This window comes from Maylandia zebra, linkage group LG7 (assembly GCF_041146795.1).
Source record: "Maylandia zebra isolate NMK-2024a linkage group LG7, Mzebra_GT3a, whole genome shotgun sequence".
NCBI lineage: Eukaryota > Metazoa > Chordata > Actinopteri > Cichliformes > Cichlidae > Maylandia > Maylandia zebra.
In genome coordinates, this window is record NC_135173.1 from 22,031,034 (window position 1) to 22,054,942 (window position 23,909).

General features: G+C 37.3%; 1 protein-coding gene across 1 annotated transcript in view; it reads right to left on the reverse strand.

Moving 5' to 3' along the window:
* Window positions 1-23,367, reverse strand: part of lingo1a (leucine rich repeat and Ig domain containing 1a) — a 135,478-nt gene extending 112,111 nt beyond the window's left edge. Inside the window, exon 1 of the mRNA XM_004570283.4 lies at window positions 23,011-23,367. The gene's annotated coding sequence lies outside the window, so the exon portion shown is untranslated. The remainder of the gene's footprint in view (window positions 1-23,010) is intronic.
* Between the last annotated feature and the right edge of the window lie 542 nt (window positions 23,368-23,909).

A 23,909-nucleotide genomic window follows, 5' to 3' on the forward strand; every position in this document is an offset into this window, starting at 1 on the left:
ACAATTCCAGTCAGCATAAGATTAGAGTGTATAATTATGTTTATTGATTTGAGGGTACATCCTTTGCTCATTATCACCAAAAGCTCATTTCCATCAAACTTGTAGGATCAACCAATCACGGCTTTTGAAATGATGACTCATACCTAGCAACGGGGTCAACCACACCTCCTCACTAAGATAGGATTTCCCAACCATTCCTTGCTCAGAGTTCAATGAAAATGTTCTGGAATCACTTCGAAGCTAAAACTCCTGGCAAGGAATTTTTAGGCTAAGTTAGGAGCTCTCTGAGAGGATTCTCAGAATCTTTAGGGATACGGGCCCAGATCTTTTACAGTACAGTTAATGAGAACCTCTTGTGCTGTCTATGGTTCTGAAATTATATGTTTGAGTGTAATTAAACTTAATTAAGGGGAAATGTGTTTTCAAACTGATGTCCATCCAAAGCCAACTTTACTTTAAGGTCCAAAGTCAAAGCCATTACCTGTCTGTTCTCTCCGTTCATTAACCATTTCCCTTTGAACCCCATTGCATAGGCTGTAAAAGTCCTGCCACAGAAGCCACAAGACGTTAAAAAGAACCCAATGCCAAAAATGTTGTTGCCGCTGGTATTACTTGAGTGCTTTAGGTCCTCAGCTAATCTCTGAGTTCATTGAGAAAATTTAGAATTAGGTGGATGATAATCTATATGGTGTTATCACATCTTTGTCCTGGATTCCAAATTCACACAAGTGGAGAAATGTCTCACTCTTTTCCTGTTGCAATAACTGCAAACTGTCAAGTTTAAAAAATAAGACAAGCTTCTTTTTTTCCCCTGTTGAATACTGGCACAATTAGCAGTAAACTGTCTGTTGCGAACATAGTCATTCAATTTGCATGCTTGATTTAAAGATATTTTAATCAATATTTATTTTGCACCTTGAGAAAGGAACTCTGAGGTCCCAAAACCCACATGTAAGAGGTTCTTTTATGAATTGTAAAATGACTCAGTTTTAAAATTTTACACAATGGCAAGCATTCACCTGTCATTTTAATAATAATAATAATATGTTTATGTTAGTCCTCGTAGGGAAATACTCCTCTGCATTTAACCCATTCACCCAGTGAAGCAGTGGGCAGCCACCAATGCAGCACCCGGGGAGCAGTGTGTAGGGACGGTACCTTGCTCAGGGGTACCTCAGGGTAGCCGTTCAGTGGAGTCGAACCCCCGACCTTCCGATCGTGGGGTAACCACTCTACCTCCTGAGCTATCCCTGCCCTTTTAAATACATTTAAAAAATTAAAAATGAATTTACAACTGAAAATTCTAATCAGTTACGGCAAATCTGAGACATCAGGTAAACTGATATCATAAGTCACTTCCACATTAAAGACAAAGGAACACAGAGAGGAACAGACAGTACCACCAAAGATAGTTATATTTAGGGATACAGCAGAAGCAATACTGTAAGTTTATTGGTGAGTACACGGTGTCTATGCTGTAAGAACTGACTGAAACTAGAATTGGGACTGATGTCTTTCCTGTTCATGCTGTGAAGTTGCTTTTGTTCTGTTGCCTCTTTGTAGTTGGTTATGTGGAACAGATGAGACCAATGCAAATATATATGCGGTGTTAGACCTTCACCAACTTCACTTTTTAAATCAGGAGCAACAACAACAAACATAATCAAACGTATAAATCAGCACCAGTGGCTGAAAATTCATCACGACTTCTAGACTGCGCTTATTGCTATTTTAGTCTTATCATGTATTTCAGGTAGCAGATTGTTTAGTACTATTTCGAGCTATGAGGTGTGCAGTGACTGCCTCTGGAGCTGTTGGCCAACAGGGTGTCAGTGGAAACTGTGCTACTGTTGGCCAAAGTCAAAGGTGAAGGAGACAGGGAAGGTGTGTTAGGAGATCAGGAGAAGGAAGGAAAGGTTGAAACATGGAAGTGAGAATAGGGACTTTAAATGTAGGCACTATGACTGGTAAAGGGAGAGAGTTAGCGGATATGATGGAAGATAGACTGTATGTGTCTTGTGTGTGCAAGAGAACAGTTTGAAGGGAAGTAAGGCCAGGAGCATTGGTGGTGGGTTAAAGTTATTCTACCATGGTGTAGACAGGAAGTAAAACAGAGTAGGGGAAATATTGAAGGAAGAATATATCAGTAGTATTGTGGAGGTGAGGAGAGTTTCAGACAGGATCATGAGTTTAAAACTGGAAACTGAAAGGGTGATGTTTAATGTTGTCAGTGCATATTCCCTACAAGTTAGGTGCCAATTAGAAGATAAAAGGCAATTGTGAAATTGGATGAAGTGGTAGAGTGTCCTTGAGTGTAGAGAGCGGTGATTGCAGAATATTTCAATGGACATATAGGTGAAGCAAACAAGGGTGATGAGGAGGTGTTGGATAAGCAACAGTGACTTTTTAACCAGTTTTGTGATTCTAGGGACGGAGCACTCAAGACCAGCTTTGTGATTTTCCCACAAAGTAACAAATCACAAACAAATCTGTTCTCTAATGGGAATTTTATAATACAGGTTTTGGTGGACTCAGTCATGCTAATTTGCCCTGAGAAGAGGCATTTTGAGAATGAACGTAAGTTAAATAGCAAAGCAAACTATTTAATCTTTTTCTCCTTGGCTCTGAACAAGAACTGTGATGTGTTTGACACAGATAACTGCATGGTTAGATAAGCTGGAGCTTAAATGGGACAAACTGACAGGTGTTACAACCGATGACTGTTCAAATCTGACAGGAAAAAATGGTGTACTTTTGAAGTGGATACAAGATAAAGTGACTGAAATTATTACAGAACTGAAATTGGTGTTTTTGCATTGTATTTTACACCGGGAGGTTTTGTGTCTCACTAAAGGCAGAGCACTTCAAGTCAGCATCACTGGCAAAATTGTATTCTTCTCTCAAATAGAAGAATTTTCCACTTATAAGAAGAGATGCTCTGAAGATTTTTGTTCTCTTTGGATTTACCTTTGTATGTGAACAAACATACTCAGAAATGACATTTAACAAAACCAGATTCAGAAAACCAGAGAAGCTGCATAGAAGTGGTCAAGAAGGACATTCGGAGGGTTGGCGTGACAGAGGAGCATGCAAGGCATAGGCTGAGAAGGATGCAAATAATCCACTCTGGTGACCCCTAAAGGGAGCCGCTGACAGAAGATGCTATGAATTATTTGACAAAAATTGTCATTTGATGGAACTAAAATAAAAAAAGATTCCATAAAATTCCATAAAAAAGAAGTTGTTTTTTTTATTTCAGATGCAGTAGTTTACAATGTTATATTAGCTTTGTTTCTATATATGTTTTTAACGGTGACCACAGAAAGCTTACTCCATTACAATTCTTTAATCGGTGATGGATTTTAGATTAAGTAACAGCACTGCTTAGTGTTCCATTAAATTAAATGTTGTACTCATTCTTTTTAACAGAAACAGCAATACTTCTGTGCTGTTTAGCAGCTCAGGAGTACATTTATGTTATCTTTAAAAGAGAAACAAAAGAGAGAGAGAGAGAGAGAGAGAGAGAGAGAGAGAGAATGAATGCTGGCCTCCTTGCTCCAAGAGCTACAAGGCACATAACTTCATTCCTGAAAAACCAAATGCACAAAAGCCATTTAACATTGTAAATAAGTTTTTGATATAACAAACGTCCAAGCAAAACTGTCAAACAGGGGAAAGTAACTCAAGCAAAGAGCACAACAAAAGCTAATGTTTTCATGTCTTCACAATTATCCTGTGAAAAACTGCACTCTTCACTCTTACTGTTTCCATTGGAATAAGGATGGTAAGTAGAACCTATTTGACTTACTCAGTTGTGTGTTAACACAATTTCTTAAAGCAAATTCACCCAATGTCAAACTGTCATACTAGGAGGAATTGCAAAAAAATTCAACATCTAAAGCCAAACACAATATATCGGCACAAACACCTCAGCAAACTGTGAAGCACAGAGGTGGGTGATGGTTCTGTACTGTTTTGCAGCCACAGGGCCTGTGCACCTGAAACACTATGGCAGGACTTTAATAGAGTTATGCAAAAGAAATACCTCAAATGCAAACCTCAGTGTCTCGAAGTAATGTTGTAAAGAGAAGTCCAAAGTTTCTCCGCAATAATGTAAAAGCTGAAGTCATACAGAAAATGATTGCTTCAAGTTATTATTGCTAAAGGTGGTTCTACAGGCTACTGAATCATGAGGTGTACTTACTTTTTCATTGGACTGGATAGAGTTCTGTGAAAACTACAACTTGTTTTCACAATTGTATTAAATAACATGGTGAAGAAAAAAGTTAGATTAGTTCCTGACTAGAACATAAACCATTCTGACATTACATTACAGGGGGGAAATAAGTTTCAAAATAAAAAATAAAAACACCCCTAGATACAGATTTAGAAATCAATCAACAAAGTTTGTTATGTAACGCAAAAAATTATTTGATGTAAAGGCTAAAATATTTGTTATAAAGTTACTGAACATGACCCTTCATAAGCATGATAGTGCATGAGCACTGTTGAATGATGAGTAAGCACCTGACTCGTTAATACATATTCACAAAGTGTGAGTAACAGTTATGTATTAATTAATACACATAATCCTCAGTGTGACTGCTTAACTGCCATGTTCCAGTCTGCATCTCTGGGACAATTCCCCTCTTCTAAATCCATGTCCACCTAGCCACGTTAACTGGGCCTCACAACGTTTTGTTGCCATTGTTTTTGCCACACTTTGAAATAAACATTGAAAAACGTTCTACTGTCTCTGCTCTGGGTTCCTGCACTTGAGTCCAGTTTCTGGTACCAGCCTTTCAGTCTTGTGACAGTAGTTCTTTTCAAATTCTTTTGAAAGTAACTTCCTATTGGATGTTTTCTTGGTAAAGACAATAAATTGCAGCAAGTGGAGGATTTGATTAATTAAATAATTTCAAGTTCAGTGCATACACGACTTGCAGTGCAAATTTAACACCATCCCTCTATTCCAGATTTGTGAAAATCATTGAAAAAGGCAAGTGATAAAAGATATCACTTAAAGAAGGTAGTAAAAGCTGCATCCTCTTCAGCAGCAAACTCTACAAAGACCAAGGAAAACCCTGGTGATGTGTTAAACCTGTTCCCTATGGTAGAAGATAGTCCATCTGTTTGCAGTAGCTTTGAGATGAGATGCAACTTTGATGATTTTTACCAGAAAATTGGGCCACTGCAGCTGCCAGACACAGATATTTTGTGTAAATAAGAATACATTGAGGTCACTGGTGTTTATAATGAGCTAGAAGAGCATGCTATTATGTAAGTCAGGACAAGATATCTTGCTTGGAAAAAATGCATATCTAAAAATCTTAAACAGAAAAATCAGTTTGTATTAATTGAGAAAAATATTGTACTTTATTATTTAAAAGGCATGTTGTCAATTTATTTCTAGTCTAACACGTATAACACAACCTTCAGGACAAACAAAACTAACAGTATCTAGTTATTCCTAAATATAGCTGATATATTCTCATGTAGGGAGGAGATATAATTCATGAGATAAATATATTATTGATTAGCTGCTTCTGAATGTATCTAATCATCACAGAATAATTTGGAACCAGCAGGTCTTTCTTTTTGCTCAGTCATCAATAGCAAATGTTTATTGAATGAATTATCTGAAGTAATTAGATGATTGCTGTGCATGTGCATGCTGCAGGAGAGAAGTAGAATTAAAGCACAAAGACTGCTGATTTGCCCAGAACTTGATCTAACATGACATTATGCTAGTTTAAAAAATTAAATGTTGCATTGGTAGTATGAGTAATTGTAAGGTTTTGATCCGTGTTCTACTTCCTTCCTGTAGCGAGTTACTATTACAATTACAAAATTTTGAATACAAAAGTAAAACAATTTGAAACACACAAGTGATCATGCTCATTTACACGTTAAAAAAACCCCTGTAAATACAATTTGTGTGTGAGTGTATGAGAAAAATATGCACTTAAATGACTGCATAGCCAGCATGTGTTATATTGCCTTTCCTTCTTCCTGAGGTGATAAAACATATGTATTGATAGAGGTGTATGGCTTCACTATATGCAGCAGTAAGTCGTTTCAAAGGTATGCAACAACTTCAGAGAAATTTCAAAAAGACAATTTTCTCAAAAACGTAAAGTACAGCATGGCTGAATGTGTTCAAGCTTGTGACTGGTAGTGCAGTAGTTTAGAAGAGATTGCGTATCTGTGCTTTAATGTAACTGCTGTCAGCAAGAAGTGTGTGTTGTGTGTAGCTACAGTTAGAAGATAAGATCGGACCAGAAACAATTAGCTTACAGTTCAGATACAAAATGTACAGCAAGAACTCTGAAGTGTTGAAGAATATGTTGTGACTGATTCATTCATCTTGACTTCTCTAAATACAGTTGAATTTGTTGAATTCAATTACTAAGAATTTTTCTCTATTTTAAAAAACTGCAACATTTATAATACAGCCATGAAAATAAATAAAACAAAATAAACACAAAAGAAAGAAACTGTGTGATCCGTGAAGATGTGTGAAAAAATGGATTCATTAGCCTGACCTAGAAGAAAGTAGAGATGCACTAAAAAGGAAAAAAATGCCCAGGAGGAACATCTAAAAATCATTTTCCAGCCAGTTTCTGGCATCAAATTGAAAGTGCAATTGTAGTACAATATCACAATGAATGTTAAGAAGTTGAAGCAAAACAACATTTTATAATCTTAAGCTACTAACAATGGGGCGATTGTGGCTCAAGAGTTGGGAGTTCGTCTTGTAATCGGAAGGTTGCCGGTTCGAGCCCCGGCTTGGACAATCTCAGTTGTTGTGTCCTTGGGCAAGACACTTCACCCGTTGCCTACTGGTGGTGGTCAGAGGGCCCGGTGGCGCCAGTGTCCGGCAGCCTCGCCTCTGTCAGTGCGCCCCAGGGTGGCTGTGGCTACAATGTAGCTTGCCATCGCCAGTGTGTGAATGTGTGTGTGAATGGGTAAGACCCTGAAAAGGATAAGCGGAAGCGAATGGATGGATGGATGGATGGATGGAAGATACTAACATAAGTAATCTTAAAGCTTAGCCAACATATAAGGGATTAAAGTCCTAATATCCAGCTGGGAGAATTATTCAGCATTCTGCACTATTTCACACCAATCACTGAAAGGTAACATCTATAAATGCTACAAGCACTGTAGCTTCGCCATGTTGAAAGCTACAACATTGAAGGGACACAGTGTTATTGCTTTCTCTCTTCCTCCTCTCTCTCTCTGCACCTTGAGGGGTTCGTCCACTTTCTGCTCCTGCTGTAATGATTTCTCCACACTTGTTCGGGCACATGCTTGTGTTTGAACTTGAATTACGAAAGAAAGTCGCTCCGAATGTGCTTTCACGTTGTCTTTAAGTTGTCTGGCTCGGATTCCCATTCATAACTATATGAGAATCCACTCTTATTACTTATTATTGAAAACAATTTTCTACACTCTCTCACACGCGCACACGGTTGTGTCCTCTCATATAGTGGAAGTCAGATTAAGAGCAAAGTGGGGGCACCTCGATTACAGCAGTAAAATGACCCGCTTCACACAAAGTTTAACTCATTTTGGTTGCAAATTAAATGTCGGCTCTGGTTTAGAGAGTGTTAAGGTTCAAAATTGAGGAAGGAGAGTACAAACCACCCATGGTCCAGAAGCTCATGGTCAAACAATGATTTTAATGACTACACACGTGTGGGAAGACAACTCTGTACGCAGACAGCAATTAGTCTTCGACTTCCTCAAAGCATAAACAGATATTTTATAGCATCAGGGTTTGATTTACTGACGCCCCTTCATGCGTCACAGATACCTTTTATACATAGATCAGATCAACACCACAATGACTTTTAACCCAGAAGATCATCTTCTATTTTCATGGCTGGTACTTTCCGTTCTTGTCTTAAAGTGAATTGTTCCTCTTTCTTGCCGAGACAACAAGGACGGTTCCTCTTTTACCGAGACATGACTAATCTCTCCTCTAAATAAATCTAACTCATGTGTGTGTGTGTTGACCTCACATGCTCTTTGTGTCACCTCTTCACCTACTAACTGTCTGTGTCTCGTCCTCAAATGCTCTTTCTCAATTCACCTGTTGCACTTCTGACCTTTCACCAGACCAGAGGCTCACTGAGACTATGTGTATGTCTTCTACTAAATAAATGTTTTAACCAAGAACCTCTACTAAAACCTTAATATAAAATGACCTGATATAAGTGTTTTGTAAGCATGTATTGCAATTCCTTCTATGTTCTAGTTTTCCCTCAGCATGTATCACCTGAACAGTCACGTCAGTGAAGCTTAAGACCTTTAAAGAACCTGAACATCAACTCAAATAAGCACAGATATGCATTGTGTACACAATAGTTATAACTGCATCTGAAATACAAAATTAACATCATCATAAACATCTTAAGGCCATCTTAAAGCTATCTGTTACATTGTCAAAGCCTCGTCTTAGCCTGCTGCTCAAAATAACTTCCTGCTTCTGCAAACTCTCTGCAAGCCTGTTTCCTGTCAGCCTGTGACTTTTAGCCTTTCTGAAAGACACACACTGTTCAACCCCTGAATGCAATATAAACTCCAGATTATATTATTAATGCAATGGTAATAATGATGATTATTTAACAATAGCAGTAAAATAATTTCCCTGCTCCACAAGAGCTGGGTAGGTAAGCCTTATAGAATACCAATATACTGTGGCCATTCTTCTACATTAATTTTGTTTAACAAAATCAATTCAACTCAGGTTTTGCTGTTATTTTTATTGTTATTATTATTATTATTATTATTATTATTATTAGGCAGTGTAGCGGTTAGCACATTTGCTTAGCAAGTGGAATGCTGATGGTTTGATTCCAGCCTGAGATACAAATCCCCCTTTACGGTTGTGCCAGGATGGACAACTGGTGTAAAACTCTGACAGATCAAACATGTGGAACTGCCTGTTGTGGTGACCTCTTGGTCAAGAAAGCAGTTGAAAGTGGCTTATATATCACTGGTAACTACTCATTACCAGTGATTCACCTAGGCTTGTGGCGTGAGCCTTGATCATAGTGTAATCATCCTACACTGAGACTTGGTCAGGACCTCTTGCTGTTCCATTTTAACAGAGTGAGCCCCCTTTTGCACAAAACTTGTCTAACTTCTCACAGGAAATTAACATTGTGAAAAGGGAAACTATTACTTACTGCCCATAAGCCTATGTAAACAGCGAGAATGAAAAGTCAAAACCTCTAAAGCAGTGATCCAGGACAGGATTTAAACCCCTATGTTATGTTAAAAGGGTAAATATGGTAATAAGATGGAACACCAAAGGACGACGACAGAATGTTATTTTGTTCAAAATGTGATGAGCGAAAGTGTTTTTGAGGGGAATGCATTTTTTAATGTGCTTAGTCCATCGCCCGTCAGGGAATTAGGTCTGCTGACCTGTAATGGTAACTTTTAAAATGAAAAACACAACCTTCACAGTTATTATTCTTTTTCTTTTAAAGAAGACCACCTGTGTATGTATTTGTTATTCTTTCACAGTCTACAGAATAATGTTTTTCTGAAACAACATGGAGTTCTGTCAGTAATAATACTCTCAAACCCCCTTCACTGTTAGATCTCTACTTGTTCACCAGTGGCACTTATCCCACTGCTGTGATGGTCCTTTCCAATTTAGCTTGAATGTGTGAGTTGACAAATCCATTTGGAATTATTGCCATTTCTGAAACATGGATCAATGCGGAGAAAGGAATGGACTTTGGACTGGAGGGATATGAAGTGAATTTTGTAAATAGAAGGAACAAGAGTGGAGGGGGAGTAGCTGTGTATGTGGATAAAAACCTAAACTACAAGGTGGTAGAAAGTATGACAACTGTAATTGATAATTTACTAGAATGTATAACAATTGAAATTTATAAGGAAAAAGAAAAAAATGTAATAATTAGCTGTATATATAGAACACCTGGCTCTAGTATTCAAGTATTTAATGACTTCATAGAGGAAATATTCTCTAAAACAAATCAAAAAGTTATGTTTATCTGTGGTGATTTTAATATTGACCTGTTGAATCCAAAAAAGCATAAAATGAGCGACGAATTCCTAAACACTATGTACAGTTTGAGTTTACATCCTAAAATAACCAGGCCTAGCAGAATTACACCACATTGTGCCACCTTACTTGACAATATTTTCACTAACAATATGGAAAACAACATTGTGAGTGGATTATTAATTAATGACATCAGTGATCACCTACCAGTTTTTGCAGTTTATGACACTAATTATAAGAAAAATCAGCATGAAGAACAACTGAGATACAGACGTGTAAGGACAGAAGAAACTATGACTGCATTTAAGAACGATCTATTAAATCAGGACTGGGACAATGTGTACAAAGAAGCTGATATTGATATTGCATATGGCATATTTTTAAGAATATTCATGGAGTTGTACGATAAAAACTGTCCAACAATAAAATACAACAGAAAGCACAAATATTCAGATAGACCATGGCTCACTAAGGGTTTACAAAATGCATGTAAAAAGAAAAATACACTCTATAGGGAATACCTAAAACAAAGAACAAAAGATGCTGAAAATAAATATAAAAAATACAAAAATAAGTTGACCAATATTATACGTGTATGTAGAAAGGAGTATTATAGTAAAATATTGAACAACAATAAACATAATATGAAAGGAATATGGGATGTTTTAAACGGTATCATTAAAAATAATTCTGGACAACAAAGTTATCCACAATACTTTATCGATAATGGCAATATTATGGAAAACACTGCTGATAAGGTCAACAGCTTTAATCATTATTTTGTAAATATTGGACCAAAACTGGCAGAACAAATTCCTGAGTCACTGCCATCAGTAGACTGTAGTGAAAACCTGATTGATAGGAACCCTAACTCAATGTTCCTCACATCAGTGGAGGAAAAAGAAATAATTGACATTGTACACATGTGTAAATATAAAACATCTACTGATTGTAATGATATTGACATGAAAATCGTCAAGAAGGTCATTGAAGGAATTGTAGGACCTCTAACATATATTTGCAACTTATCATTTCAGACGGGAAAAGTGCCAAACAAAATGAAAATAGCTAAAGTTGTGCCGCTGTATAAAACCGGGGATAGACGCCACTTCACAAATTACAGGCCTGTTTCTTTACTACCACAATTCTCCAAAATCCTAGAAAACCTGTTTAATAAACGATTAGACAAATTCTTAGATAAATATAAATTACTCTCTGACAGTCAATATGGATTCAGATCAAAAAGATCAACATCTCTGGCATTAATCGAATCAATTGAGGAGATTACGAATGCTATAGATCAGAAACAGTATGCAGCTGGAGTATTTCTGGATCTCAAGAAAGCATTCGACACAATCAATCATGACATATTAATTAATAAACTGGAACGGTATGGGATTAGGGGGGTTGTACTGCAATGGGTGAAAAATTATTTAAGTGACCGGAAACAATTTGTGAAGCTGGGTGTCCATTCCTCATCATGCTTGGACATTGCTTGTGGTGTTCCACAAGGCTCTGTACTGGGTCCAAAATTATTTATTATTTATATAAATGATATTTGTAAGGCATCTGATATATTAAAATTAGTATTATTTGCAGATGACACAAATATTTTTTGTTCTGGGGGGAATCTAAAGGAGCTGCTGGATACAATTACTTCAGAAATGTGCAAAATTAAAAAATGGTTTAACAGGAACAAACTATCGCTAAATCTAAGTAAAACTAAAATTATCTTATTTGGGAATTCCCTTAGAAATGCACAAGTGCAGATTCATGTAGATGGTGTGGAAATTGAAAGAGTACTTGAACATAAGTTTCTTGGTGTGATTATAGATGATAAATTAAACTGGAAGTCTCATATAAATCATATACATAACAAAATTTCAAGAAGTGTCTCAATCTTGAGTAAAGTAAAACACATTCTGGACCACAAATCACTCCACATTCTCTATTGTTCCCTGATTGCACCGTATTTGAATTACTGTGCAGAGGTTTGGGGCAATACTTACAAATGTTCGCTATCATCAATCTTTATATTACAAAAAAGGGCCATAAGGATAATCCATAAAACTGGTTACAGAGATCATACAAATCCACTATTCTTAAAATCAAAAATTCTAAAATTCACAGATCTGGTTCATTTTCTCACAGCACAAATTATATATAAAGCAATAAATAACCTGCTTCCTGACAATATTCTAAAAATGTTTTCTAAAAGGGAACGGGGATACAATTTGAGGGGGGAATTAAATTTAAAACATCCTCGTATCCGTACAACATTAAAAAGTTTTTGCATCTCTGTGTGTGGAGTGAAGCTGTGGAACAGACTAAGTAAAGATATGAAGCAATGTCCAAGCATGGCGCAGTTTAAAAAGCGGTTTAAGGATATGGTTTTTACAGGGTACAGGGAAAAGGTAGAGATTTGATAGGGTGTTCTTGTCTAATATTTTCATGTGTGTGCGCATGCACGGGTTTGTTGGTATGGATATATATATATAATTGTAGGCTGTGTATCCTTGAGGTGTTAATGGGGTTATTGAAAATGTGTATATGTGCGTATGTGTGTATATACGTATGTATGGATAGATAGAAACATATATGTGTATATATTTAAAAAAAAATAAATAAATTACACATAACATATAATGTAATTGCAAGGAGGTATTTCTGTAGTCTATTGATACTAGATAGTGGAAAAGGGGTGGGATTAAATAAGCTTATGCTTCTTCCTGCTCCTTTTTGAACATGGACGTTATTTGGAGTTGTGGTTGCTCGTTTTCCTTTTGTTTGCTTTGTTCATTTGTCTCTTTTAATTCTATTTTTTTTATACTTTTTCAACATGTTCAAAATAAAGATTCAATCAATCAATCAATCAATCAAGCTCACCTGAGCCTGCTCCATTTAATGTCATTATATCGGAAGACTGAAATACACACTCCCTTCCACTGCCTGCGCCTCCCCTCTAACTAAATCTTCTTTTGGCAACTGCTGACAACGTTTACTACTTGCTGAAGAAGATAATGAGTAGTAAAGTGCATGTTAATTAGGGCTGCCACAAACGATTATTTTGATAGTCGACTAGTCACCGATTATTTATGCGATTAGTCGACTAATCAGATCATCATCCACTGGACGTAAAACTACAGCTTATTGCACCAGCAGCATCTGCTCTTATATAACTATCATTAGCTTACAGCTTTAAGCTTTTAAGGTGCTAACTAAAAATAAAGACAAGATGATAGTTTATTCAATTTTAATGAAATTTGCAGATTGTTTCGGTGAAGTTTAATAAACTCCTTGCTATCTAAAATATAACAGGACACCGGAGTATATTCTCCAGCATCTCACACTTCTGATAATCAGCTGTCTGCTTGACGTTTATTCAGCTGTGTAAAAACTATAACTTTAATCTCAGACAAACTGATTTACTCAGGAACAAATAAAATACTAAAAAAAAAAAAAAAAAAAAAAAGCCAAACAACAACATTTTTAATTTATCTAAGTGACTCATATATATTTAACCTGAGTCGCAAAAGACGGCGGTGGGTTTGAAAACAATTTGCCGGGAGTCCGGTGTTCTCACGGCGCTAGTGACCTAGCCCCCGGCTAGCTATCGAGCTAGTGCAGGGGTGCTCAATCCCAGTCCTCGAGAGCTACTGTCCTGCAGCTTTTAGATGCATCCTTGTTCCGACACAGCTGAATCAAATGAATGGCTTGTTATCAGGCCTTTTCCAAACTTGATGGCATGCTGAAGAGGTAATCAAACATTTGATTCAGCTGTGTTGGAGTAGGGATGCATCTAAAAGCTGCAGGACAGTAGCTCTCGAGGACTGGGATTGAGCACCCCTGAGCTAGTGGGTAACAGACGTCTCCGAAAACGTCGGAGCGCTTTTGAAAATATGTGGTGTCCTGATAAACTGAGCCGATATTTGAGGTTTACACAGCTACATTCTCGCCTGAAAATATGTTAAACGTTTATTTTGTGACCCAGAAAGAATAATAAGAGTAATATTAAAACTAACTAGCTACCGCCATTGTTGGAAACTAAGCTGGGCCGCGCTATGAATTCTGGGACACAGCTGCTTCTTCTTCTTCGGGGTTTAACGGCAGCTGGCATCCTTGTACATGCAGTGCTGCCATCTTCTGTTTCAGTCCGTTATTACACTCTTAAATCCTGCTATTATTCCTGCGTCTTTTGCGATCTTACAAAGCTTCAAACGACACGTCGACTATTAAATCAGTCGTCGACGATTTTGATAGTCGACGTAATCGTGACTAGTCGACAAATCGTGGCAGCCCTAATGTTAATGCCATCATATATAGATCAGTGGTCCCAGGTAATGATGGCACCGATTTGCAAATGCAAACTACTAACATGTGCAACCAGACATGCTTTCAGCACATGCATATGCACATTTAGCACACTGCATGTTACAAAAAAAGAAACTGCTTTAAGTCTTCTGTGACATATGTACATATGCACCAATATGTGCCCATTGTAAACAAGACTGTTCATGAAATACCTTAGAAATACTTTTAGATGCTGTTCACCAACTGCAAACTGCATATATATAGCCTAATTTGAAGCTGGTGAGAACCAACTACAGACTGTATAAACTATCAGGAAAAAATCTCTGGAGCTTCCTCCAAAGGAAAAAGAAACTCTGCTATGAAATCACAGCCAAAAGACTAGACTCTTGGCCAGAAAGTGTCAATTGCAGTTTCTTATATGGTGTCTGGTATGTTAAATTATTATCATACGAATGTGATACATTTAATATACACTGCTGAACTATCCCACGGTACCATACAATTAAAACCTACCTTGCTGCAAGATGAAGACAGATAAGTTGGACTGCAAAGAACTGATAAACCTAAATTTCTTTCCAAGTATGTTGGACACAGGTGTTTTTGTTTTATTATAGACAATTAGACTCAGGTGGTCATGAGTTATGCAATGACTAAAATTAAGTGATACCAATAAAGTCCATGTACTAATCACATTCATGAAGGTGTAAAACATCCACCAGGTGCACCCAACAGGTGCAGAGAAACTAATAGCGGAGAGATGAAGCTGTTAAATAAGCACGTCTTTAAACACCAACACAGTCCTGAATAGAGATATAATCAGGCACTGTTAGTGGAAATGCCAGTGTGGGTAGACCACTGGTGTATCGAGGCTTTAGGCACTTGAAATTTGTCCAAAACTATTTATTGAGATCAGTTTAAGGATAAAACATTGGCATGAATAATTTGTAACCATGGAAAGTGAGATATACTGCCATTTTAAACACAGTTATTGGTAGTACAAATGACTTGCAATCTTGTTGCCTTGTTTCCTACAGTCAGCTCAAAGGGACTTTGGTTCATCAAGACACTAATAAAATCACAATCAGGGGGACTAGCAGTCTGTTTTCAATTATATGCAGTCTATTTATGATATGGGAATGAGTAAGATAAACTGGAAAAAAATTTACAAATCTTTGTTGTCTATGGACACAGAAATTGACATTAAAAGGTAATCATCTGCAAACCTTTGTCAGTTTGTCAACAAGTGACTGCAGTCAGTCTTAGTTGGACTGTGACTGTTTGGAGACAGGTTGTCCCCCATCACCCAACCTCTGCAATCACCTTGCATTTGAAAGTGGTTGCCCAGAGGTTGAGGGTTTGACATGCTTTACCTATGGGCGACCCCCTTGACTCACAAAATTAAAATTCACAAGGAATGTTGACTGTCTTTTTATTGAAACCTAAGCAGTTTTTAATGATAAATACTAAAATATCTCATAGATGATGCTTTTAATATGATAAATGATAATACTGATTGTGGTAATGACCAAAAGAAAATGAGTGTAAAGCACTGGCCAAAATGCAACACGACACAGAATGGTCTTGGAATAAAAACAAAGAAAACCCAAGTTTGGACACTTGTTTTTCTTGAAATCTTTTAAAATAAAACAATTTTTTGTTTCAGTCTGAAACATTCCACTTGCTCAGGTGAATGGTAACAATTTGGCTGTGAAAGTGAAAATATACATGTACCATATATAACAAAATGTCATCAAGTTAACTACATGAATTTGTTGGTCCCTCCTTATACTGAATGTGAAAAACAAGCAAGGGTAGTCCTTATCTTCTAAATGTCATTCTACCCCTGCTCAGCACTACTATTTATGTTCCACGATACTGTGGTCTTGAAAGTTAGAAACGATTAGGTAAAACACTGACTTTCACATTTTGCATGTATACATACATTTTTTCTTAGGCACTGATCCAAAAATAAAACTGTGTGCATCATCCACGATGATTGCAAATATTGCCAGTTTGATTTAGCCTATGTTTTCACTCTCAGCTGATGTTGATTATAGTGCATGCAGACTTCAGTATGCTTGGGAGGAGGAAATGATGCAGGAATCTTTCTTCAAAGATGATGGATGACAGTTGTCTGAAATAAATACCTGTGGTGACAGAAAAATATTCCACATATTAAGACTGGATCATGTTGCACATTGTATTGCCTAACAGGTGTGGAAATCTCTATGCTCAAATGCATGTCAGAGATCGTGCATAAACTGGTCTCAGAAATTGATTCTGATGTTTGGTCCCATGCTTTTTTGACAAATGCAAATTGATGCTGGGCTAAGCCAAGCACCACAGGAAAGAAAATATGAAATTAAATTAAGAGAAAATCTGTTACTTGGCAACTATTTAATTTTTCTACTATTTGACTAAGGCAAACTATGCCACTCTTTCAGTATACAGTTTCAGCTGAGCAACAAGTTAACTCCAGTCTGGTAAAATTGCTTGTTTTTCGCAGTTATTTGTGTTCCTAGAGGAAAAGACAATGAATATAATGGCCTTTTCAATGATACAACATAACAGTGTAAATTTTAAATACTCATATGGTGCCTTTCTACTTAATTTGAGCATTCAGTGAACATTTCAGTCCTACACAATCCCTGCAGTTACATCCTTTGCAAAATGCCGGGAGCATCTACAGTAGATGGACATGTAGTATTTGTCAAACCTAACCTCCTCCCAAATTTTGTAGGTGTTTTGCTATGTGGTCCAGGAATCAGAGACACTCTACTGAAGTTAAACAAGTGTTGTTTGCCCTAAATGATGAAAGTAAATGCTTAATATTTAGCTAAAAATCAAAGGTGATTTAAAGCTATACCTCTGAAAATATATCAGTCAAAGCATTCATGTACAAAAATCTGTATTTTTCCATAGGTATATCTCCCCAAATGCATTCATATCTCCGCTTTGAGTAACATTCTCCTGGAAGCAGTTTCATTCGAATATGTGACATAGAAAGAAGAAAGCTAATGCTTCCGTTTTCCATCGTGAACACAGGCAGTGTTGACTCATCCGCTTCCATTTTCTGGGTATATATACAGTACAGGAGAAAATATATTATTACCAGCAAATTCAGCAATGTGTTGTGTCACAGTAATTACATTGTACATGGCTTTTTTTCTTGTTTTAATGGAGGCCAGGCTTCTTTCAAGAGGTGAAATTAGATTCTTCAGAAGTAGATTAAATTTGATGATCATGTCATGCAGTTCCTAAATCATGCCAAATGAAAATTCAGTCTAAGATGTAATGATTTCTTTAGCCAAACTTTAATTAAACTGATAATATACAGTAGAGCAGGGCAATACGACCAGAAATATTTATCACAATATACATTTGAAAATTTGCGATAACGATATAACTGACGATATAATTGACACTAGACAAAATACTTTACAACTCCACAACTTTATTAGTGCAAAAACAGCAGCAAAAAAAAACATCAATGTATTTTCACTTAAACAAGCAGCTGTTTTTTTAAGTGCATAAAAGTTATATAAAAATGTAACAGTGCAAATGCAAATTCCTTGCTGACAGTTTAACCAAAAGGCATTTCAGTGGAAATTGTCCGACATATCCTCAGCATAACCATGTATAATATCCACAAAACTTAAAAAGAGGTTATACACACACAATACGGTAATATTATGTTGAAGCACCGTACGTATCACTCCGCGAGGCTCCTGCCTACGATAGCCGTAATGCTCCGACAATCCATCAAGCGGTGCGGCTTCGTAGCTTAGCAAAGTCGTACTGAAACATTTGACAGATTTTCGAGCGCCGTGTACGACATAAAATTGTTTTGAGGTCAGTGAACACAACCAGAATTCATACATAAGGTACACGGGATTCTGTCGATTTTCAGAAAAATCAAAGGATTGATTTTAAATGTGCCGTATTTTCCAAAAAACACGGTAATAACGACGGCCCACTAGCATGCTCTACCAAAAATAGTGCTTTGTTGTGTATCTGACGGACGAAAGCTAAACCAGTTCCACACCACTGAAGTTGCAGCATTTTTACAAACCAATTCTGGTTCATCTGTTTCATTCAACGATCCGCTTTCGCCCTTCTCATTCTGCGTTGCCGTCATGCTTTTTCTGCCATATGCATATGAAAACAAAGGCACTGCGCATGCGCATTTTACCCATATTCAATCACGATATTTCATTTTCTTATCGTTGCCCAACATTATACCGGTATTACCGTGAACGCTATGATATGGCCCAGCCCTAATATACAGTGCACTTGGTGAGTTGCAATATCAGGAGAGGGACACACTTATTAATGTAACATAATCTGCCCCACATAATGCAAAAAAACCCCGCCAAAATGACACAGCCACAAAATACTAATACTGATAAGACAGAGAGACACATCATCTATATCATTCCCACCTACAAGTATGAAGAAAAAAAGCTTGTCTATATCTTCCCCTGACAAACACTGGCTGATGAAGTCTATGCAAATATATATTTCTGTTACCTCCAAATTAAAATAAAAACAACTGTTAGAAATACTCTAACTGTTTTCTCGCAATTTAAATTAATGATGTATCTATGTAGCCCCCCACACATACATCGTTGCAAGCCTGACCTTGTGTTTGTGTGCTTATGTAGCCCACATGTCTGAGTCGTAAAGGCCAGTTAAATGTGGCAATGCTGACATGAAGCTATATTGAGGCAAATTAAATTTCAGATGACTCTAATGCAATATTGTTTCAATGCATTCATGGTTGTAAATTCCAAAATGTTCAGCATGTGACAGGGATGGGGGGAAAAAAACCCAATCTGTAGTGATGTAATGGTCTAGGCATTGCTCTATATCAGTTGGATGAATGAAGGGACAGGGCTATTAATGCAGAGTCATAATCAATATCTTAAGTCATCATCAACAAAAACAAAAATGCCAAACCTTACAAGTGATTTACAACTGAGTTACTTTTCCATATGTGCAGTATATCTCAAGTATTATTTCTCTTTCTTTCTTTTTTTAAAGGGGGTCAACGGAGAAGGAAGTGAGGTCAGGGATTGGTGAATCATGTGCCAAAACTGTAACAAACAAGGATCAAATGTTGGCTTAGTGATGGAACAAAATATAGAAAATAGAAAGGAGTTTCTGAAATATTTATACGATTTCCAGTTTAAAAGATTTATATTCACTCAGCAAGCCAAAGAAAACTTAGAAGGGGAAGAGAAGGGTTAGTGTGCATTCATCCTTCCTGGACAATTGCTGAGTAATATCCTTAACATCAAGCTGCTGTGAACTACATTTATAGACTCATGTGAGCACATCAAGAAGAGTGGAGACAAATACTATCGACAAAACAATAGTAAAACGAAAGTAAAGATTAAAGATTTATTTAAGAAATGAAGGCTGATATCATATTTCCGTATCTATGTCAACTACAGTGCAAAAAAGACTGTCATGGGGGAAGGTAGTGTTGAGGGTAGGACTCATTACAACTCATCAGAACTCATTATAATAGATAAATGACTTTAACATCAAATAACAGCAGTAAGAAACCCTGCAGATTTCAGTGTTGTGTTTTCTCTACGAGCTCAGCAGAGAAAACACAGTTAGTCTCATTTTTCAAAAATAATAGCAGCTTTTATGATTACTGTACCTGTGTTATTATTCCCAAAATCAGGTATCTATGGCTGGTAGCTTTACATTTTAATGTCTAACTCATATCAGATGTATACCACTATGAATACACTGAAATATGCCTGCACTGATAAAATTAAGAGTAGATAAGATTATTATGTTAGACAAGTTAAATACATTTTTCTTTTTTTTATAGAAAAACTGGTGTTTTGATTAGTCACAATCAAACAGGCAAGACTTGGAATATACACCTAAAATCTGTTTTAGTCTGTTAGGAGTTCATTGGGTTTGTTTGCTGGTCATTCACTGGTACAAACAAACTGTAAAGGTTGTTTTTTACTGGATGGTTATTAAAGATAATGATTTACAGCAGTGTGCAAAAGTCTTATTAAGCTACCACTCATTTCTTTGTTGTAAAAATGTGTGATTATTGGTTACTAATGTTTATCTAACAGGCCTGGATATTGTATGGCTTTAGGTCATGAGTAAAAGTGTCTGACTGAAAATATGACTGACTGCATTTAGTTTTGATTATTATTTTGAGAGTTTTATATTTACACACAAAATGCAGTTAGTATTTAGCGTTCAAAACAGCTCTAACCACCTTTTCATGTAGCAGAAGTGCTAAATAAGATAAGATAAGATAAGATAACCTTTATTAGTCCCACACGTGGGAAATTTGGTCTAGCTAGAGAGTACACTTGGATGAGAAGCTCCAATTCCCCCAACTTTTCGATGCTAGTCCACCACTACGGACACAATTAGCTGTCAATTGCTGCAACTAATTTGCCAACTTCATTTCATGGATCATGGTAAATCATGAAACCACATCAGTAATAACTGGTATTTGCTATAATGGACTTGAGAATAACTGCCGTGAAATTTGAGGAAAAATGAGTTGTTAATTTCTCATTTGGTGATGGGCAGTATCAGGACTTCTTTGCTGTGGGTGGAGAAGCTTTCTTGGGCAGCATGAGTCACTCTTGGATGCAAGTCATCCACTGCATGACAAGCTTATACTGCAGGCAAGTAAGGTAAAAATGACTCCTGCTAGCCACATTTAAGTCTATCCCCTGCTTGTGTGTATGTGTGGATGAGAGAAATGGGGAGAGGCTATTTAAAAATTACCAAACAAACCAATCAATATGTTATTTGAAAATATAGAGTTTTGAACCTTTAACTTTTCAGCTTAGCATTTAACAGTAATGCATCCTGGAATATGTTCCGGATGCAGTCTTTCATGAGCCCTAAAACGCTCCTAAAAGCTTCACTGAGTAAAATCATATCCCTGTTGTCAATCTGAAAACTCATAAATCCATACTCGTAATGCATGAAGACTTCTCAGCTTCAATACTCACCAATAATCTGGTTGAATATATATTTTAAAAAAATGATTTTTGATTACCATTGTCAGCATGACAGAAGATGTGCAGAAGAATCAAATAAATGTGAGCCACAGTTCTGCACCTGTTTTTCAATAAGCAGCGGTAACAGCCTGCCTTGCCTAAGTGCTGCAAAGGAATTATAAATGAAACAGAAGCAGAAGGTCTACCCAAGGTGGGGTAATTTGATTTATCTTTTATTATTTTTCCATCCTCTGGCGTTATCGTGGTTTCTTCTCTGAAATGGGAAATGTGATAAATATTGATGTCCTTTACAGGAAATGTAGGCAGGCATATGCGAGATGCAGGTCTTGGCCTATCTATCACATGTTTTCCTATGGAGAGTGTGGATATTTCTGTAAACTGACCCTCTGCCAAAAGAGCCTCAAAAGAGGTTTCCATGCTTTAAAAGCTCTTTCTGAGGCTTATTAGCTCATCCGCACACCTTCTCAGTCATCTATTGTCTCAGGCTTCCTGTCAGTCTTTCACCACTATATTCTCTCTCATTCTCTCCCTTTTTCAACCTTCCACAAGCAGTCTTCTCTACCAATATACGTAAGCTTCCCCTGCACAAGCTTTCTCTTGGTTACTCTCACCTCTCCCTTCTAACAATAGCTCCTCTCCGTTCAGAGTTTATAGACACAAGAGTAAAAGTGGAACAGTGAAAAGATTAAAAAAGAAGAGCCTCATCCAGCCTATAGAAGGGTCCAAAACAGCTGCCTCAGCTTTGCTGATGCTTACACAGGGTTTCCAGTTGTGATTAGCTTAATGTAATGCTAAAGATAATTTACAACCAACACAGACAAAAGTCATACATGGACATCTGCAAGTGAATCATTTAAATGAATGCTTGATCACTTTTTAAGTCTTAGATATTGGATAAAGGTAATCAGGTAAATCAACATGCCACAAACCCCCCCCCCCCAAATCCACCATGCATGCACACACACACGCACACACGGACACACACACATTGTTCACGCCAAGAATATCTTGACTAGAATATAGGTATGAAGGCAAACGTCCAAAGAATCGAATCCAAGTCCTGTCTTGTTGTATCACATGTTCATTAGCAAACAGACATACATGTTGCATAAACAGAAAAAAAGGGGCCGCATACGTGAGAATATATTTGAGTGCACTGAATGTGATGAATTTTTTACACTTAGAATCACAAACTGTCTTCTTCTTATTACAAAGTATTGTCCTGTCAGCATTTCTGAACGGCTAAAACTAATGCTATCACTCACAGTTTAGACCATGCGAACTTGTCTGGTTCTGAAAATAACAGCAGATCAATAGTAAGTATCAAGTGGAGCATTTTCCCCCCCAAGCCTCTAACAGCACGAACAACACTGCTGGTGTCGGCACACATTTTTGTTCCCTGCTTCTTTTTCTACGCCTGCTCATACTACCCAGCTAGCCTATTTACATTTCACCTCCTCTCCATGCCCTCAATAGCTTTCTCTGCATCATTTAACTGCACCCCATTCCATAATCTCTGCTGCCTGCACCTGTCAATATGTTGTGAAAAGTAAATAAGGTATGAAGTGCAAGGAAAGGAGACAAATATGTGGAAAGAGAGTAAGTGGGAGAGAGGGAGACAGATCTCCTTACCAGAGCTCTAATGAAGAAAATCCAAAAATTACTTGTTTCATTCCACAGTGGCTGCTCATTAAATCCAGTATACTGGGGAAAGGGTTGAAGATTCCATCGAGATGCTGCCTCAAGAGGAGGAAAGATGAGATTCTTTAATGGAAAGATTCTGGAGAGATGTTAAAAATGTGGTAAATATGCATAAGGAGAAGGATCTGATATCCAAGTCTTGAGCACTTCACGAGTCCTTGCCGTCAGCTGCGAAGCCACATGTCTGCACACACTGACACATGCAGTTCACATGGGGAATCGCACACATACAAACACGTAGGGAGGGTGTATCCTGTGTAAGTCTCAGCTAGGCTGAAAGATTGGAGGAGAACGAAGGAGGGATAGAGACAGAGAAAGAGAGAGACGGAGAAAAGCAGGGAATCTGGAGAGGGGCAAGGTGGAGGGAGGAGCTGCAGCATGATGAGAGATTGAGAGAGGGGAGGGGAGCAAAGAGTCTCTCCATTCCTCCTCATTTCGCCCTCAATCTGAATTGCAGTGTGAGTTGCACAAATGTAACAGCAGGAGCTAATGAAATTATTTCACCATATCTCCATCTGAATACACTGTGGGTGATGTTAAACAACTAAATATGGGGATGAAAGTGAAAAGCATGGAAGCTGTTTTAATCAGATCTGTTTGTGCATCTGAGGGCTGAGTAATGTCCTTTGCTCCTGCTCACAGATAAACAAGCTGGAAAGATGGCTGAGAAAGATGAGAAAGAGAGGAGGCTGATGCAATGAATAGATAGGCAATATCTAAAACTGACTGGGTGGACTAGTGAATCAACAAACTCCATATCAACTAACTTTGCAAACAATTATTACAGCAGCTCAACTCCCAGCATCTTCCAGCTCTCACTAGGATTTGCC